This window comes from Colobus angolensis, unplaced genomic scaffold, assembly GCF_000951035.1.
Source record: "Colobus angolensis palliatus isolate OR3802 unplaced genomic scaffold, Cang.pa_1.0 Scaffold158, whole genome shotgun sequence".
Classification (NCBI taxonomy): Eukaryota; Metazoa; Chordata; class Mammalia; order Primates; family Cercopithecidae; genus Colobus; species Colobus angolensis.
Window position 1 is genome coordinate 9,585,365 of NW_012114688.1, and position 21,297 is coordinate 9,606,661.

Sequence of the window (21,297 nt, forward strand, 5' to 3'; positions counted from 1 at the left end):
TATTATTAGTAGAGACAGGGTCTCACCATGTTGGCCAGGCTAGTCTTGAACTCCCAACCTCGTGATTCGCCCGCCTTGGCCTCCCAAAGTGCTGGGACTACAAGCATGACCACCACTCCTGGCCTCTGTGACTTTTAAGTGGGGGCACTTAGCCTATTTACATTCAAGATTAGTATTGATATGTGTGGAGCTGACCCCGCCATTGTGTTGTTAGTTGGTTATTATGCCGGCTTGCTTGTGACATTGCTTTATAGTGTCACTGATCTGTGTATTTAGGTGTTTTATTTTGTATTAGCTGGTAGTGGTTTTTCCTTTCTGTATCTAGTGTTCCTTCCAAGATCTCTTGTAAGACAGGTCTGCTGGTAACAAACTCCCTTAACATTTTGCTTATCTAAAAGGATCTTATTTCTCTTTCTCTTTGGAAGCTTAGTTTGGCTGGATATAAAACATTTGGTTAGAGATTTTTTTTTTCTTTAAAAATTCTGAATATAGTCCCCCAATCTCTTCTGCCTTATAGGGTTTCAGCTGAGAGGGTCACTGTTAGCTTAATGTGGTTCCTTTTGCAGGTGACCTGCCCTTTTACTCTAGCTGCCTTTAATATTCTTTCTTTTATTGGGACCTTGGAAAATCTGATGATTATGTGTCTTGGGGATGATCTTCTTGTGTAGAATGTTGCAGGAGTTCTCTTTATTTGCTGAATTTGACTGTTGGCTTCTCTAGCAAGGTTGGGAAAATTTCATGGATGATATCCCAAAATATGTTTTCCAAGTTGTTTGCTTCCTCCCCTCCCTTTCTAAAATGACAATTATTCACCGATTTGGCCTCTTTACAAAATCCCATACTTCTTGGAGGCTTTATTTATTTATTTTAATTCTTTTTTTAAAATTTGTGTCTGTCTCATTTCAAAGAGTCAGTTTTCATGTACTGAGATTCTTTCCTCAGCTTAATTTGTTTGCTGTTAGTATTTATGATTGCATTGTGAAATTCTTGCACTGTGTTATTCTGTTCTGTCAGTTCCATTAGGTTCTTTCTTTATACCAGCTATTTCATCCTTCAGCTCTTCTATCTATCATTTTATTGTAGTTCTTCATTTCCTTGGATTGGGTTTTGTTGTTCCCCTGAATCTCAATGATCTTTGCTCCTATCTATGCTCTGAATTCTATTTCTGTCATTTTAGCCAGCTCAGCCAGGTTAAAAACTCTTGTTGAAGAGTGCAGTCATTTGGAGGATATATGTCACTCTGGCCATTTGAGTTACCAGTGCTCGTGCATTGGTTCTTTCTCATCTTTGCATATGGGTGTTCATTAAGAGAAATCAGGATGATGTCATTTACATTGACTTTGTCAGAACTTGTGCAAGCCTTAACCCCTTCATCTGAAAGATACTAACCCACCTGAGACAATGCTGCTTCTCAATTCTTCCATCCTAACCACCTTATTTTTAAAAAAGAACTTTGTTAAGATATAATTTTCATTCCATTAAATTCACCAACTGAAAATATACAGCTCAGAGTGGCTTTTAGTGTGATCACAGTGTATTTATTTCCTTTCCTATGGCTACTGTAACAAATTACCATAAATTTTGTAGATTAAAACAACACAAATTTATTATCTCACAATTCTAGAGGGCAAAATTCAAAAATCTGTCTCATTGAACTAATGTCAACATGTTGATCAGGTTAAGTGCCTTTCTGGAGGCTCCAGAGTATAATACAGTCTCTTTTCTAACTCCTAGAGGCTGCTCATATTCTTTGTGTCATGGCTCCCTTCCTCCATCTTCAAGGCCAGCAGTGACTGGTAGACTCTTTGACTTGATGCCACTTTTCTGATTCTGACTCTTCTGCTTTTCTCTTCCTCGTTTAAACACACTTGTGATTATATTGGGCCCATGCAGATTATCTCCCTGTTTTATGTTCAGCTGCTTGATAACCTTCATTTCATTTGCAACCTAATTCTCCTTGCCATTTAACATACCATATTCATAATTTCTGGGAATTTAAAAGTGGACATCTGGGATGAAAAGAGTGGCATTAGTCTGTGGGTTACAGACCAACTTGTGTAACTATCATCACAATCTAAGTTTAGAACATTTAGAATATTATGATTTCCTTCATAATCATGGTATTTTAAACTACAACAGTCTTCTTGTGTCAATAATTCCAATTTCCTTACTACGCTTTTTACATATCACTTATTACCTTCTAAAAATATCACTTGCCTTCTTGTTTTGTTAATTTTATAATTGTTTGTCTCCTCCCAGTAGAATGTAAACTCCAGGGGGACAAGGGTTTTCTCTGTTTTGCTTACGGATATACCCCAAGCATTATAAACAGTGTCTAGCACTTAAACTGGTGTTCAAATACTTACTGAATGAACAATTTCCTTGTCAATTTTACAACATAATATGTCTTTGTTCTGAAAACCTGAAATTGACCTTCTCCAGAATTTACTAGAAGCTATAGTTTAACGTAGGGTGATAGTTTTGTAAAAAGTTAAAAAGGAGAGACTTCCTCCCTTATCATTACAGACCAAATTGTAGATATATTATCCCTAACCCTGGATATCTAGATCAGTGTCACACAGCTCTATTTAGACCCTTGGTGGAGTAAGTCAATGGGGTTTAAGACTCAGGGAATTTAAGATGAACTTCTGTTTCAGACACAAGCCCTTTATGAATATGATACTATTTGGATAGTGCAACTGGAGATACAGTAGAGAATAATAATCACAGATACTACTTATTGAATAGTTAGTAAGTACTAAGTACTAGACTAGGTGCTTTACATGTGTTATGTACAATTTTCAGCATAACCGTGAAATATAAATACTATTATTTATGTTTTTCAGGTGAGCCTCCAAGAGGTTTAGTGACTTCCTCAAGGTTAACTAATTATTAAAAGGTAAACTAGGATTTGAACTAGGTCTGTCTGACTCTAAAGCCCTCTTACTGTCTGATATGTTTGGATCTGTGTCCCCACCAAAATCACATGACAAATTGTAATCCCCAATGTTGAAGACTGGGACGGGTGAGAGGTGATTGGATCATGAGAGTGGATTTCCCCCTTTGCTGCTGCTTTTGTGATAGAGTTCTCATGAGATCTGGTTATTTAAAAGTGTGTGGCACCTCTCCATTCTCTCCTCTTCCTCATGCTCTGCCATGTAAGATGTGCCTGGTTTCCCTCCACTTTCTAAAATGACTGAATGTTTCCTGAGACCTCCCTAGAATTCTGCCACTATGCTTCCTGTACAGCTGGTGAAACTGTGAGCCAATTAAACCTCTTTTCTTTATAAATTACCCAGTCTACATTAATTACAGCAATACAAGAATGGACTAATACAGAAAATTGGCACCAACTAGTGGGGCATTGCTATAAAGATACCTGAAAATGTGGAAGCAGCTTTGGAATTGTGTAATAGGCAGAAGGTGGAGGAGTGTGGAAGGCTCAGAAGAAGACAGGAAGATGAGGGAAAATTTGGAACTTTCTAGACTCTTGTTAAATTGCTATGACCAAAATGCTGGTATTGATATGGACAGTAAAGGTTAGGCTGATGAGGTGTCAGACAAAAATGAGAAACTTATTGGAAACTGGAGCAAAAAACACTTCTGTTTCTTAGCAAAGAAATTGTCTGTATTGTGCCACTGCCTTAGGGATCTGTGAAACTTTTAACTTGAGAATAATGATTTAGGGTATTTGGTGGAAGAAATTTCTAAGCAGCAAACTGTTCAAGATTTGGCCTGGCTGCTTCTAATAGCCTGTGCTTATATGCACGAGCAAGGAAATGTTCTGAAACTGAAATTTATATTTAAAAAGGAAGCAGAGCATAACAATTTGAAAAATTTGCAGCCTGGCCATGTGTTAGAAAAGAAAAACCCATTTTCAGAGGAGGATTTCAAGCAGGCTGAATATATTTGCATAGCTAAAAGGAATGCAATTGCTAATAGCCAAGATAATGGAAAAAATGTCTTGAAGGCATTTCAGAGACCTTTGAGGCAGCCCCTCCCAACACAAACCTGGTGGCCTGTGAGGAAAGAATGGTTTCCTGGGCCAGGTCCAGTGTACCACTGCCCTGCACAACCTCAGGACACTGCTCCCTGCATCCCAGCCATTCCATCTTCTGCTGTGGCTAAAAAGGCCCCAAATACAGCTTGGGCAGCTGCTTCAGAGGTTGCAAGCCATAAACCTTGAGTGTTTCCACATGGTATTAAGCCTGTACATGCACAATGTACAAGAGTTGAAGCTTGGAAGCCTCCACCTAGACTTCAGAGGATATATGGAAAAGCCTGACTGTCCAGGCAGAAGCCTGCTGTAAGAGTGGAGCCCACATGGAGACCCTCTACGAGGGCAGTATGGAGAAAAAATGTGGGGTTGAAGCTCCCACACAGAGTCCCCACTGGAGCACTGCCTAGTGCAACTGTGAGAAGAGGGCCACCATCCTCCAGATCTCAGAATGGTAGATCCACCAACAGTTTTCAATGTGCACCTGGAAAAGCTTCAGGCACTCAACACCAGCCCTTGGGAGCACCCGTGGGAGTTGAGCCCTGCAGAACCACAGGCGTGGAGATGCTCAAGGTCTTGGGAGTCTACTCATTGCATCAGTGTGCCCTGACTGTGGGACATGGAGTCAAAGGAGATTATTTTGGAGCTTTAAAATTTAATGGCTGCCCTGCTGGGTTTCAGACTTGCATGGTCCTGTAGCCCCTTTTTTGGCCAGTTTCTTTGTTTTGAAATGGGAGCATTTACCCAATGCCTGTATCCCCACTGTATATTTGAAGTACCTAACTTGTCTTTGATTTTACAGGCTTATAGACAGAAGGGACATGCCTTGTCTCAGATGAGAATTTGGACTCTGGAGTTTTAAGTTAATGCTGGAAAAAGTTAAGACTTTTGGGGACGGTTGGGAAGACATGATTGTATTTTGCAACGTGAGAAGCACATGAGATTTGGGAGGGTTCAGGGGCAGAACAATACAGTTTGAATCTGTGTCCCTGCCCAAATCTCATGTTTAACTGTAATCCCCAATGTCGGATGGGGGGCCTTGTGCGAGATGATTGGATCATGGGGGCAGATTTCCCATTTGGTGCTATTCTTGTGACAGAGTTTTCATAAGATCTGGTTGTTTAAAAGTGTGTAGCACCTCTCCCCTCTCTCTTCTTTCTCCTGCTCCTGTCATGTAAGATGTATCTGCTTCCCCTTCACCTTTCAACATGATTGAATGCTTCCTGAGGCCTCCCCAGGAGCTGTCATGCTTCCTGTACAACCTGCAGAACTATGAGCCAGTTAAACCTCTTTTCTTTATAAATTACCCAGTCTCAGGTATTTTTAACTTATATAGCAGTGTGAGAACAGACTTACACACTGTCCACTGTACCACTATACTATCATTTGATCCCACTAAGACCATGTTTCTGGGGAACCTCATATATTGTGGAAAAAATAAAGGCATTAATAATCTATAAATATTGTTCATAAAATATACATTTAGCCAGTTCAACTTTTATTTCATCATTTTTTTTTTGCCTGACAATTAAATAAATACTACTAGATAATTCAACTACTTGTTACTTTATATCTTGGTATAGTATTTCAATTTTGCAAAAATTTCCTTAAGGTTTTTCTGACCTGCTTCACACACATGTTCTTGCCTTAGTCTATGCTTGTCATGAAGCTACTAGACCAAGCATCCTACAGTTAACCCAACATCATGTAAGTCCTAGTTGGTATTTGGATGGTCTTGGTCTGCCACTCCATTTAACTTTCCATTTGAATCACCACAATATCTATGAACTCATTAAGAGTACTCAAGAGCTCCATTTCTAACTAAACCCCCTTCTTTTCCTCTGTCCAGCCTCAGACTATGTATACAATGACCCATCAACGTTTTCTGAGTGTTCACTTCCACGAGTTAGGATTAGGAATATTGCCAATATCCATACCCTTCCCCTTTTCAGTAAACTAGCAACTTTAATCTTCAACTTCCAGAGGACATAATTCTGGAGTCACATTTCTTTCCTTGTCGGCATTCAGGTTAACTCTACAGAGGCCTTATTTATGTAATTCATGACTGGAAAGGATCGATGTCTTTCAATGAAAGTCCATACCTTGAAGTATGGGAATGGAGACCTGTCTTGAGATGCTGGTTTCACTGCTAAATAGTTGCATACATTTGGACAAGTAACTTTATTTCCTCGGTTTCTTTATCTCTAAAATGTTTTAATGATACTCATTTCATAGCGTTTGTTTTCAAGATTAAATGGCAGAATTAATGTGTGCCTAGATAACATTTTTTAGAGATAAGTTTATGCATGTAAATGTTTTTCTTCCTGAGTTTTCCACTTTACTTTCAGGAAAGTTGATAACTGCCTCTATTCCTATTACTATAGGGAAGGTATGTGTTTGGGAAGAAAATAGAAAAATTTTTGTAAGGATCACCAGCTTTTGCTTTAAAAAATAAAAAGTTCAGAAGAAATTCATGAGCATAACAGGATGGGTAAAATATCTCGAGATTGCATGAAATCAAAATGTTTTCGGCATAAAATTAAAAGGATTCCCATGTACTAGGGAAAGTGCTAAAGAAAAGTCTTTGAAACTCAAAACCAAAGTGGGGCTATCTCCTGTTTCTGGCAGTGACACTGAGATTTGTCAAGATCCCTCAAAATTACATTTGGTTAGTATGTCAGGATCATGGAAGAATATAATCAGAGAAAAATCTAGGCAGATAGCTTGGAGTGAGATTTTGCCACTTCACAGAGTTTTATTTTGTTAAACAGAAAGTGAAGAATTTTAAAACAAGGTAAGATTTTATTCAAGAGCTATTTTAGGAAAATTAATCTGAAGGCAGTCAAAATTGGAGAGAAAAACTGCTGGAAGAGAGAGATTAGATGGAAAGATGGGGGTTAGGATTTATTGCAATAGCCAGAAACTGAAGTGATAAAAATCTTAAAATTGTATGGTTTGAACCTCCCAGTTCCTGAACTTGAAAAGCTAGGTGAAGGAATGACTTTGGCCAGGATTTCAAGATGCTCTTGGCCTTGCCTGAGAGAATTACAGCTGTCTGTGAACTAAACCAGAGTTTGAAACACAAAGGTGTTAGGAATCTCATTTAACCTGGCCGTACATGCCAGGCATATTATGGGATGGACCCTTTGTCTTCTCTTCAGCAATTCACTTTCAATAACCTCAGGACGAAGAGGTAGAAAATTGGATGCTATGGAAAAGGGAAGACTGAGAGAGTCTTGAGTGGCTCACTGATTGTAATGTCTCCAAAATCAAGCTAGCTGCACTCTTGCAGCCAAGGGTGTGTGTGTGTGTGTTTGTGTTTTCTTTTACACAGTACTCCAGATTATTTTTACCTAGTTTAAAAATCATTATTGCCATTGAAATACAAACTGGACTTTCATTAAACAATATATTGCAAAGGTTTGAGGGTTGCCAGTTAAGCTTGGGGGAGCTTTTTCACTGCTCTTAGAGCTGTTTCTCTCACAAATGAGAAAGTTAGAAATACCCTGGTTATCATAAAGCATTAGCAAGATTCTGACTCTGTCTAAAAATGTAGTAATTATTGAATCCAGAAATAAATACCACATAAACAGTTATCTGGATAATTCTAGCCAAAAGATAACTTACTAACCTCCATTTTTCCTTGAAATGAAATATAGAGAGAGGATAATATTTCACTAATTTTTATTTAAGGAATAAAGGAAAAGAAAATAATATATTTTGAGATTCTACTATGTTACAGGTACTTTGCTAGGATTTTGATTATTTCCTTCAAATCTTACAACAACCTTAGAGCTGAATATTTTCACAAGAGAAAAAATAGAACCGCAGAGTAGTAAGACCACATGACCCAAACTAAAATACGTAAAAATTTATTTAAGCTGGATTCTAGTCCAGGTTTGTCTCTCAAATTTTAGAGAAGATAGTTTAGGAAAGTATATTATTAATTTCCAAATGAATAGATAAGAACTACTGATGAAAAGGAAAGAGAGAAAAGATACTTCTAACATATGCCACCTAACTGGTATTAATCCTATTTTATAAATATGGAAATTAAAAAGGTGGAATTGCACCCATTCTGACTGCAAAACTCCTGCTGTCTTTCATTGCACAGATTCAAAGCATGCTAGAATAAAAAGTTTCCTTATTTTATGCAACATATTTATTTAATAGACAGGTAAGTAGAGGATAAATGAATTTTATCCTCTGAACACGTTATTGTAAACAAGTTATCAATAATCAAGAGGTTTTTTATCACTTCATGGAACATTTTCCATAGTACACCATATGTTAGGCTATAAAACAAGTCACAATACATTTTTAAAAATCAAAATCACATCAAGTATTTTCATGGCCTACAGTAGATTAAAACTGGAAATCAATTCCAAGAAGAACTGTTAAAACAATATAGATATATGACAAGTTTAAAACCTACTCCTGAATGATATTTGAGTCAATGATGAAATTAAGATGAAAATTAAAAAAATTTTGAAATGAATGAAAATAGAGATACAACATACCAGAAAATCTATACAAAGCAGTGCTAAGAGAAAAGTTTATAGCACTGAATGACTACATCAAAAAGATAAAAATATCACAAATTAATAATGTAATATTATACCTCAAGGAAGTAGAAAAACAAGAACAAACCAAAGCCAAAGCCAGCAGTAGAAAAGAAATATCAAAAATCAGAGCAGAACTAAATTGAGACAAAAAACAATCCAAAGAATCAATAAAATGAAAAATTGTTTTTGAAAAGATACAATTGACAGACTGCAAGCAAGATTAACCAAAAAAAGAATAGAGTAGATTTAAATAAGCACAATTCAAAATAAGGAGACATGACAACTGATACCACAGACATATTAAAGATTATCAGAAACTACTATGAACATTTCTATGACTACAAATTAGAAAACCCAGAAAAAATGAATAAATTTCTGGAAATATACAACCTTCCAAGATTGAATCAGGAAAAAAATATTAGAAATCCTGAACAAAGCAATAACAAGTAGTGACACTAAAACACTAAGAAAAATATCTCAACAAGGCCAGGCACAGTGGTTCACGCCTGTAATCCCAACATTTTGGGAGGTCAAGGCACAAGGATCACCTAATGTGAGGAGTTCGAGATCAGCCTGAACAACTTGAGAAAACCCCATCTGCACTAAAAATACAAAAATTAGCTGGGCATGGTGGTGCCCACCTGTAATCCCAGATACTCAGGAGGCTGAGGCAGGAGAATCACTTGAACCTGGGAGGCAGAGGTTGCAGTGAGCTGAGATCACACCACTGCACTCCAGCCTGGGCAACAGAACACAACTCCATATAAAAAATGAACAAACAAACAAACAAAAAACCCAACAAAAATAAAAGTCCAGAAATAGCTGGATTTATAGTGAAATTCTACCAGAAGTACAAAGAAGAACTGGTACCAGTCCTACTCAAACTAACTCAAAAGTTTGAGGAGCGAATCCTCCCTAACTCATTCTTTGAAGCCAGTATCACATTGACACCAAAGCGCCAGGCAAGGAAGCAACCAAAAAAGAAAACTCAGACCAATATCCCCATTGAACATAAATGCAAAAATCTTCAACAAAATACTGGCTAACCAAATCTAACACTAGAAAAAAAAGACAATACACCATGATCACTTGAGTTTTATTACAGGGATAGAAGAATGGTTCAACCTATGCAAATCAATAAATACATAGACAGAAATAAAAACAATAACCATATGATCACCTCAATACATGTAGAAAAAATTTTTTGATAAAATACAGCATCCTTTCATGATAAAAAACCCTCAATAAACTAGGCATAGAAGAAACATACCTAAATAAAATAAAAGCTATATATGACAGACCTACAGCCAGCATTATGGTAAATATGAAAAGGTAAGAACTAGAATAAGACAGGGATGCTCACTTCACCATGCCAATGCAACATAATACTAGAAGTCCCAGCCAGAGAAATCAGGTAAGAGAAATAAATAAAAGGCATTAAAATTAGGAAGGAAAAACTCAAGTTCTCTCTAATCTTATACTTAGAAAACCCTAAAAATGCTATCTCCTAAATTCAATAAATAAATTCACTAAGTTTTAGGATACAAAATAAATGTAAAAAAAAGGTAGCATTTCTATACACTAATGCCATGCAAGCTGAGAGCTAAATCAAGAACTCATCTTAATTACATTAGCTACAAAAAAAGATCCTAGAAACACATTTAAACAGGGAGGTGTAAGATCTCTGCAAATAAAATTACAAAGCACTGACGAAAGAAATAATAGATGATACAAACAAATGAACAAACAACCATGATGATGGATTGGAAGAACGAATATCATTAAAATGATCATACTGCCTAAAGCAATCTACAGGATTTGATATGGTTTGGCCATATTCCCACCCAAATCTCATCTTGAATTCCCATGTGTTGTGGGAGACACCTGGTGGAAGGTAATTGAATCATGTGAGCAGGTCTTTCCTATGCAGTTCTCATGACAGTGAATAAGTCTCATGAGATCTGACATATTACAAGGGAGAGTTTCCCTGCCCAATTTCTCTCTTTGCCTGCTGCCATCCATGTAAGATGTGATTTGCTCCTCCTTGCCTTCCACCATGATTGTGAGACTTCCCCAGTCACATGGAACTGTAAGTCCAATTAAACCTCTTTCTTTTGTAAATTGCTCAGTTTTAGGTATATCTTTATCAGCAGTATGAAAATGGACTAATACAATAAATTGATACGAGTAGAGTAGGGCACTGCTGAAAAGATATCTGAAAATGTGGAAGCAAGCTTGGACCTGGATAACAGGAAGAGAGTGGAACAATTTGGAGGGCTCAGAAAAATACAGGAAAATGTGCAAAAGTTTGGAATTTCCTAGAGACTTGTTGAATGACTTTGATCAAAATCCTGATAACAATAAGGACAATAAGGTACAGGGTGAGGTGGTCTCAGACGGAGATGAGGGATTTGTTGAGAACTGGAGCAAAGGTTACTCTTGTTATGTTTTAGCAAAGAGACTGGTAACATTTTGCCCCTGCCCTAAAGATCTGTGGAATTTTGAACTTGAGAGAGGTAATTTGGGGTATCTGGAGGAAAAAAATTCTAAGCAGAAAAGCATTCAAGAGGTGACATGGTTGCTGTTAAAGGCATTCAGTTTTATAAGGGAAGCAGAGCATAAAAGTTCAGGAAATGTGCAGCCTGACAATATGATAGAAAAGAAAAATCCATTTTCTAAGGAGAAATTCAAGCCAGTGGCAGAAGTTTACATCAGTAACAAGGAGTCAAATGTTAATCCCCAAGACAATGGAGAAAATGTCTCCAGGACATGTCAGAGGCTTTCATAGCAGCCCCTCCCACCAAAGTCCTGGAGGCCTAGGAGAAAATAGTTTTATGGACCAGCCCCAGGGTCCTTGTGCTGTGTGCAGCCTAGGGACTTGGTGCCCTGCATCCCAGCTGCTCCAGGTATGGCTGAAAGCGGCCAAGGCAGAGTTTGAGCTGTGGCTTCAGAGGGTGCAAGCCCCAAGCCTTGGCAGCTTCCACATGGTGTTGAGTCTGCAAGTGCACAGCAGTCAAGAATTGAGGTTTGGGGATCTCTGCCAAGATTTCAGAAGATGTATGGGAATGCCTGGATGTCCAGGCAGAAGTTTGCAGCAGGGGTGGGGCTCTCATGGAGATCCTCTGCTAGAGAAGTGTGGAAAGAAAATGTAGGGTCTGAGGTCCCACATAGAGTCCCTACTGGGACACCACTTAGTGGAGCTGTGAGAAGAAGGCCACCATCCTCCATACCCTAGAATGGTAGATTCACTGACAGCTTGCACCATGTGCTTGGAAAAAGCACAGACACTCACCACCAGCCCGTGAAAACAGTCAGGAGGGAGGCTGTACCCTGCAAAGCCACAGGGGCAGAGCTGCCCAAGATCATGGGAATCCACCTCTTGCTTCACCATGACCTGGATGGGAGACATGGAGTCAAAGGAGATCATTTTGGAACTTTAAGATTTGACTGATCTGCCGGATTTCAGACTTGCATGGGACCTCTAGCCCCTGTTTTTGGTCAACTTATCTGATTTGGAATGGCTGTATTTACCCAATTCCTGTACCCCCATTGTATCTAGGAAGTGACTAACTTGCTTTTGATTTTACAGGCTCATAGACAGAAGAGACTTGCCTTGTCTCAGATGAGACTTCAGACTGTGGATATTTGAGTTAATGCTGAAATGAATTAAGACTTTGGGGAACTGTTGGGAAGGCATGATTAATTTTGAAATGTAAGGGTATGGGATTTGGGAGGGGCCGGGGTGTAATGATATGATTTGGCTGTGTCCCTACCCAAATCTCATTTTGAATTCCCACATATTGTAGGAGGGACCCAGTGGGAGGTAATTGAATCATGGGAGCAGGTCTTTCCTGTGCTCTTCTCATGATAGTGAATACGTCTCACAAGATATGACAATATTATAAGGGGGAGTTTCCCTGCCCAATCTCTCTCTTTGCCTCCTGCCATCCATGTAAGACATAACTTGCTCCTCCTCGCCTTCCACCAGGATTGTGACGCTTCCCCAGCCATGTAGAACTTTAAGTCCAATTAAACCTTTTCCTTTGTAAATTACCCAGTCTTGGGTATGCCTTTATTAGCAGTGTGAAAACAGACTAATACAAGGTGCAATGTAATGCCTATCAAAATACCAATGTCGTTCTTCACAATATGCAGGGGAAAAAAAATCCCCAAAATCATAAGGGACAAATAAAGACCCCAAATGGCCAAAGCAATCCAAACCAAAGTGAACAAAACTAGAGATATACATTACCTGATTTCAAATTATACTATGAGACTACAGTAATCAAAACAGCATAGTATTGGTATAAAAATGGATACACAGATCAATGGAACAGAATAGAGAACCCAGAAATAAAACCACATACCTACAACCAACTGAACTTTGACAAAGCTGACAAAAACATAAATTAGAGAAAAAACGTCCTATTCCAAAAATGGTGCTGAGAAAATCGGATAGTCATATGTAGAAAAATAAAACTGCATCCATATCTCTCACTAGATACAAAAATTAGCTCAAGATGAATTAAAAACTTACATGTAATATCTGAAACTATAAAAATCTTAGGAGAAAACCTAGGAAAAACTCTTCTGGACATTGGTCTAGGCCAACAATTTATGAATAAGACTTCAAAAGCTAATGCAACAAAACCAAAAATGGATGTGATATGGTTTGGCTGTGTCCCCACCCAAATCTCACCTTGAATTGTAGTTCCCATAATCCCCACATTGTAGGAAGGACCCAATTGGAGTCAAGTGAATTATGGGAGTGGTTACCTCCATGCTCTTCTTGTGATAGTGAGTGAGTTCTCATGAGATCTGATGGTTTATAAGGGGCTTTCCCTCCAACTTCACTCTGCACTTCTCCTTGCTTCCACCATGTGAAGAAGGATATGTTTGTTTCCCCTTCCCCCATGATTGTAAGTTTCCTGAAGCTTCCCCAACCATGCTGAGCTGTGAATCAATTAAACATTTTTTCTTTATAAATTACCCAGTCTCAAGTAGTTCTTTATTAGCAGCATGAGAATGGACTAATTAACAAGTGTGACCTAATTAAACTAAAAAGTTTCTGCACAGCAAAACAAACTATCAACAGAGTGAACAGAACTACAGAATGGGAGAAAATTATTGCAAACTATGCATGTGACAAAGGACTAATATCTGGAATCTACAAGGAATTCAATCCAACAACTGAACAAAAAAATAAATAAATAACCCCATTAAAATGTAGGCAAACAACATAAACAGACTCTTCTCAAAGGAAGACATACAAGTGACGAAAAGCACATGAAAAAAATGTTCAACATCACTAATCATCAAAGAAATGCAAATTAAAACCACAAAATACCATCTTATACCAGTCAGAACAGCTAGTATTAAAACATCAAAAAATAACAGATGTGGTCAAGGATGCAGAGAAAAGGGGATGTAAATTAGTCCAATCAAAATGATATGGTGATTTCTCAAATAACCAGAATAGAACTACCATTTGAATCAGCAATCCCATTACTGGGTATCTACTCAAAGGAAAAGAAATTATTGTATCAGAAAGACACCCCCACTAATATATTTATCACAATACTATTCACAATAGTAAAGTCATGGAATCAAACTAAGTGTCCAGCAACAGATGATTGGATAAGGAAAATATGGTATATATATATACCATGTAATACTACTCAGTCATAAAAAAGAATGAAATAATATCATTTGCAGCAACATGGTTAGAACTGTAGGCCATTGTCGAAAGTGAAATAACTCAGAAACAGCAAGTCAAATACTGCATGTTCTCATTTACAAGTGGAAATTAAATAATGTGTACACATAGATGTAGAGAATGGAATAATAGATACTGGAAACTCAGAAAGGTGGGAGGGTGGGAGGGGGGGTGACGATGAGACATTACCTATTGGATACAATGTACATTATTCAGGTAGTGGATACATTCAAAGTCCAGACTTCACCACCATGCAATACACTCATGTAACAAAACTGCACTGGAACCCTTACATCTATTTTTTAAAAAGATTTTGAATCTACTTCTGAGGTTCTTTTCAGTGGATCCAGATCCACTGTTCTAAATTATGACAACTGTCACTCAGAAGTCTCTCAGTTGAACTTTCACTAAGGGTTCTGTCATCTTCAGGGTTGCTTCTTTAACTCTTTAAATGTCTGTTTCTCACTACCTCTTTCCTCTCAACTTCTCTGAAACAAAAACTCCAAACTCTGGGTTTTTAACACTAAGTTTTGTTAAATCTATTCCACTTCCGTTCTTCTCCATCCACTTGGTTGCTCATGATAAATGCAAGCCACTGTTAATAACCTATTCTGTCTTACCTGACTCACCCAATTCAAACCATAGGCAATATATAATGTCTTTATAATGTATGTCCACTTCATTCTGTCTCCACTTCCTACCATCAATCTAGTCTAAATCACTATCATCTCTTTCCTAGCCCACTGTAGTCACCACTTAATGGATACACCCCACTAAACAACCCATCTCTCTTTACTTTTATTCTCTTCTGATCTAAGCTCTATACAACCAGCAATCAAATCAACTTTTAAAAATATTGATCTTATTTTAAAATGTCTTTAAAATCCTTCAATGACTGCTGATGTATTTAAATCAAATATAAAAAGCAATAACAGGGCTTGTATCATCTTGCCTGACTCTTCCTCTTGCTTTTGCTTTGTGTCACTTTCTCCTTCCATGACTGTACTTCAAACACATTGCTCACCTTTCATTCCTCATACAGTTTTAGCTTATCTTTTCTGTATCTTACCAGCTTAAATATAATTTTCAGAGATGTCTTGCCTGTTTGCCTGGTCTAAACTGGGTGTCCATTTAATTTTTAGTCTTAGAAGCTTATATTTTTTATTTGTTGTACTTACCTCAGTTTCTAAATACATGCCAATTTTTGTGGTTAATTGTTTACTGTTTGCCTCCCGCTCTGAACTGTAAAGACCGTAAAGGTAGGGACTAGATCTCTTTTGTTCTCTGCTAAATCCTCTGCTTTATCAAAGTGCCTAATACATAGTAGAGGCTCATAAATATTTGGTGAAAAGGCGAATAAACATTCAAGAATAGACTAATTATTTTAAGATTTGTTATGAAATTTTCTCAAAACAAAATTTACTAAACTTAATTTGCTTTAATCTTAAAAATCAAGTTTTTATACTGTACTTGATAGTGGTAAAAAATATAAAAGAAGTATTAAGAAATACAAGTATAGACTGGGATTAACATGTTACATATACAACAAACATTAGATAAAAGACTTCAAATATGTTCTACTTCATGGAAAGTATTTAATGAATAGTGACTTTCTCTGCTGATTCCAAAATTAGTTGGAGTAACATAATAAAAAGTGAAAAATAACTGGTCTTAATCAATTTTCTCCTCAAGTTTACTGCTCTCAGATTAAACTTTGTTCTAAAGATAATGAAATGTCCAAAGAGTAAGTAAAAATGGATTCCTTGATTATATGAACAAGAGAAGATATAGTAATCTACTCACAAGATGTGACATCAGACTGGTTTTGTATATGTAAAGCAGGATGTACTAATTCATTAAAAAATATCTGCCTAAGAAATACATGACAGTAAGGAAATTAAAAGTTCTGTTCACGAATTTACTGATTGACAAATCTCATTATTCAGTTATGTGCTGATGAACTATTCCTGATAAAACACCATGACAAGATTTGTTGTTATTTACTCATCAATGAACAGCTCAGAACAAAGTAAACAGTATAATCATGAAATTCAGGTAATTCAAGTTAAACCATATAGGGATGAGTTTGAGTACATTATATACATACACATTTATATGTCAATGCCACTGAAGCAGAAAGAGTTTTCCTTAACATTTTGAATTATACTCAGATTCTTCATTTAATTTTCCTTGTGTGGACACAGCCACTATGACACATATCTTCTCACATAAATTCTACTTGAAGATTACAATTAAATTGATACTTAGAGCTAATTTCACTACAATTTTGCTATCTTTCTAAGTAATAAACTACCTCTCAATTCACTCTCTCACCTAACTTCTTCAAATCCTTTGTGGAATGAGGCAGAGTAAAAGTATTTAAAATAAAATAACATCCTAACTTGATCTATCTTTGTGAATGTTATAAATGGGGTCTTAGCTAAAATGTATAAATCATTCTCCTTTGTGAGTCCTAATAGGCTCTTTTTTTTTTTTTAACCAGATGAAAGTAAAAGGTGAAAATACATGCAACATGGGCTTGAAACACTGCTGTCAAGCTTTTCTCAAAATGATACACCTCTAAACATCCCATCACAGTTCAGATGTGTTGGGCCTGATATTTTTTTAAAAATAGTAAAACAGCTAACTACAGGCATAGGCAGAAATCTGTTCCAGATTCTGCATAAAGGCTTCTTGAGACTTTTCTTAGTAATATTTAAAATAAAAAGCAGTACAGCATCCCAGAGCACAGAATTGGAGAACATAAGGACCTACCCTATGTGTGAAAATGACAAGGCGCTTCTAAGCCTCAATCATTGTGGTCTGAAAGCTAGGTGAGAGAGAAATTGCCCACGTTAGTTTACAGGATATCTGCTGGTCAGCAGAAGGCAAGATCAAGAAAACTAGATAGAGTACCCTTTACGGTAATCATTTGCGAAGTACTGCTTTCCCAAACCGTCTTTTACACAATTCTTATTGCAACTCTGTGGTATAGGTATTATTCTTCCCATGTTGCAGATGAAGGAAATCATACCCTGAAAACTTATACAATTTGCCCAGTATCATCACTGCTGCCAAGTGACAGTCAGCTTTTGCATCTGGTTCTTCATATGCCAAATATAGTGCTGTTCCCACAACATCACCAGGATGTTACATTCACCAAATTTACACTCCTAAGGGTTTTTCGAATCTTGTCTTTGCTCACATAGATTACATTCCTCAGGCCAGATTAAGTTCAACACTCCTATCAAGAAAGACAATACAATTGTGTGAGTGTCATTGGCAAACAGCATGGCTGTATATTTCAGTTCCTGAGATACACTGCTAGGATGGGGATATGGCCTTGAATAAATGAATGCTATTCCTTGAGTCCCTTTAGGCAGATGCAATCTTCATTTCATTTTGTTGAATTCTCTATTAATCATTGACTCTCATAGCTCTCCTCTCTTCCTGATCTTTTATTAAAATCTAACCTATTCTCTTAAGAGATAGTTCAAAATTAAGCCAAAATAAAACTAAAGTTCCTCAAATGCTCTTTGAATCAGTTTAATTATCCTTACTAATTAGCTCAATCTTGATACATGTTCATTCCACATTTTGTATGAGAATCATGTTTTCTAACATTTTTGAAAATTATATAAGCTTTTAACAATGTGTTATGTGTGCTTTTCATAAATTCTTAATTCTCAAATCAATGCTATGAAGTAGTATTATTATTCTCACTTCATGTAGGAATACAGGCTCACAAAGTTGAAGTGACTTTCCTGAATTTACATAGCTAGAAAGTGGTAGAGATCAAAACGGAATGTACAGGGAAGAGCCAAAATAGCTGACTAGATGTAACCAGGAAGAGCTTCTCACACCAAAAGAGACCAGACTGTCAAGTACACCAGCACATACTGAATACATCTTCAGAAAGAAGGCATTAAGAGTGTACAGAGAAAAGAAGCGGACTCCATCATGAAAGGTGAAGAATCTAGGGACACTGCAAGGAATTGCCAGCACCAGGGCTTATCCCTTGCCCTGAGCAGCTCCTACAGAAGGAGTGAGTAAAATAGGTGTGGGGAGTAAAATAGAGCTTCTACAGAAGGGGTGAGTAAAATAGAGTGGCACACTCTCACCATAGACCTCTGGAATCCTAGCTGCAGGAGAACTTCAATTATTAATGGAACACTAGCCCACACAAATGATAAAGAACTCGCTCAAGAACTCTGGCAACTCTAAAAGCCAAAGTGGCTTCTTACTTCCAAATAGCTGTACCCAGTGTGGAACTGGTTCTTAATCATACTGAAAAAGCTGAAAGAACAGACACAGAATTGAGAATCTGGATAGTGGCAGGGCGCAGTGGCTCATGCCTGTAATCTCAGCACTTTGGGAGGCCAAGGCGGGCGGATCACCTGAGTTTGGGGGTTCAAGACAAGCCTGACCAACATGGAGAAACCCCTCTACTAAAAATGCAAAATTAGCTGGGCGTGGTGGCACATGCCTGTAATCCCAGCTACTCAGGAAGGCTGAGGCAGGAGAGTTGTTTGAACCTGGGAGGCAGAGGTTGAGGTAAGCTGAGATTGTGCCATTGCACTCTAGCCTGGGCAACAAGAGCAAAACTCTGTCAAAAAAAAAAGAATTTGCATAGCAAGGAAGCTCACCAAAATATAGGGCAACATTAAAGCCCAATCCAATAACAACACTAGAACAGTCCAAGAGTTGAAAAACAACATAGTCATTTTAAGAAAGAGAAAAACTAAAGTGGAAATAAAAAATTCACTACAGGAATTTCAGAATGCAGTTGGAAGTATTAATAACAGAATAGATCAAGGTAAGGAAAGAATCCCAGAACTCAAATGAATCATTCCTTCAAATCAACACAGGCGGAAAAAAAAATAAAGAAAAAAAGAATTTTAAAAAATGAACAAAACCTCCAAGAAATATGAAATTATGTAAACGGACAAAACCTGTGACTCACTGGCACTCCTGAAAGAGATGGAGAAATAGCAAGCAACTTGGAAAACATGTTTAAGAATATTGTACATGAAAATTTCCCCAACCTCACTAATGGGGTTGACATACAAATTCAGGAAATTCAGAGAACCCCTGTGAGATACTGTACCACACAACCATTTTCAAGACACATGGTCATCAGAGTCTCCACGGTCGACAAAAAAGAAAACAATCTTAAAGGCAGCTAGATTCATAAAACACATTTTTAGAGACCTATGAAAGGGACAGGTCACGTGCAAAAAGAACTCCATCAGGATAACAGCAGACCTTTCAACAGAAACCTTACAAGCCAGAAGAAACTGAGAGCCTATATTCAGCATTTGTAAAGAAAAGAAATTCCAACCAAGAATTTCATATCCAGCCAAACTAAATGTCATAAGTGAAGGAGAAATAAAATCCTATTCAGACAAGCAAATACTATGGAAATTCTGTACCACCAGACCTGACTTACAAGAAGTCCTTAAAGGATTGCTAAACATGGAAACAAAAGACCATTACCAGCCACCACAAAAATATACTTACCTACATAGACCACTGATAATATAAAGCAACTATACAATCAAGTCTACGTAACAACCAGCTGACCACATGATGCTGAGTTCAAATTCTCACATGTCAATATTGCAATGTTCCAATTAGAAGACGCAGAGTGGTAAGTGTAATAAAAAAGAAAAAACAAAGTGTATTCTGTCTTCAAGAGACCCATCTCATTATGACACCCATAGGCTCAAAATAAAGGGATGGAGAAAAAATCTGCCAAGCAGACAAAAGAAAAAGAGCATAGGTTGCTACTCTTATTTCAGACAAAACAGACTTTAAACCAACAATGATCAAAAAGGACAAAGAAGAGCATTACATAATGATAAAGTATTCAATTCAACAAGAAGACATAACTTTCCTAAATACATACACAACCAACATTGGAGCTCTCAGATTCATAAAACACATTGTTAGAGACCTACAAAGAGACTTATATAACCAAACAATAAGAGAGGGAGACATCAACACCCCACTGACAGCATTAGAGAGATCATCAAGGCAGAAAACTAACAAAGATATTCAGTACTTGACCGTGACCCCTGACAACGTGATCCTAACAGACATCTACAGAATATTCCACTCAAGAACAACAGAATATACATTCTTCTCATCTGCATAGAGCACATACTCTAAGAATGACCACATGCTTGGACATAAAGCAATTTTCAACAAATTCAAGAAAAACCCAAATCAGACCAACCAAACTCTCGGACCACAGTGCAATAAAAAATGGAAATCAATACCAGGATCTCTGAAAATCATGGAATTACATGGAAATTAAACAATCTGCTCCTGAGTGACTTTTGAGTAAAGAATGAAATTAAGACAGAAATCAAAACGTTCTTTGGAATTAATGAAAACAAAGATACAACATATCAGAATCTCTGGGAAACAGCTAAAGCAGTGTTAAGCAGAAAGTTTGTAGCACTAAACATTTACATCAAGAAGTTAGAAAAATCTCAAATTAACAACCTAGCATCACACCTAGAGGAACTAGCAAAACAAGAGCAAACCAATCCCAAAGCTAACAGAAGACAAAATATAACCAAAATCAGAGCTGAAGTGAACAAAATTGAGGTGCAAAAGTCCATAAAAAAGACCAACGAATTTAAAAAAGTAGGTTCCTTGAAAGAATAAATAAGATTGATAGACCCCTAGCTAGGTTAATAAAGGAAAAAAGAGAGAAACCCAAGTATACACACAATCAGAAATGACAAACAGGACACTACCAGCGACCTCACAGATATACAAAATTCCTCAGAAACTATTATGAATACCTCTATGAACACAAACTAGAAAACCAAGAAATGGAAAATAAATTCCTGGAAACATACAACCTCCAAAGATTTAACCAGGAAGAAACTGAATTGTTGAACAGATAAATAACAAGTTCTGAAATTTGAATCAGTAATTAAAAACCTACTAGCCAGAGAAAGCCCTGGACCAGAGAGATTCGCAGCTGAATTCCACTGGATATATAA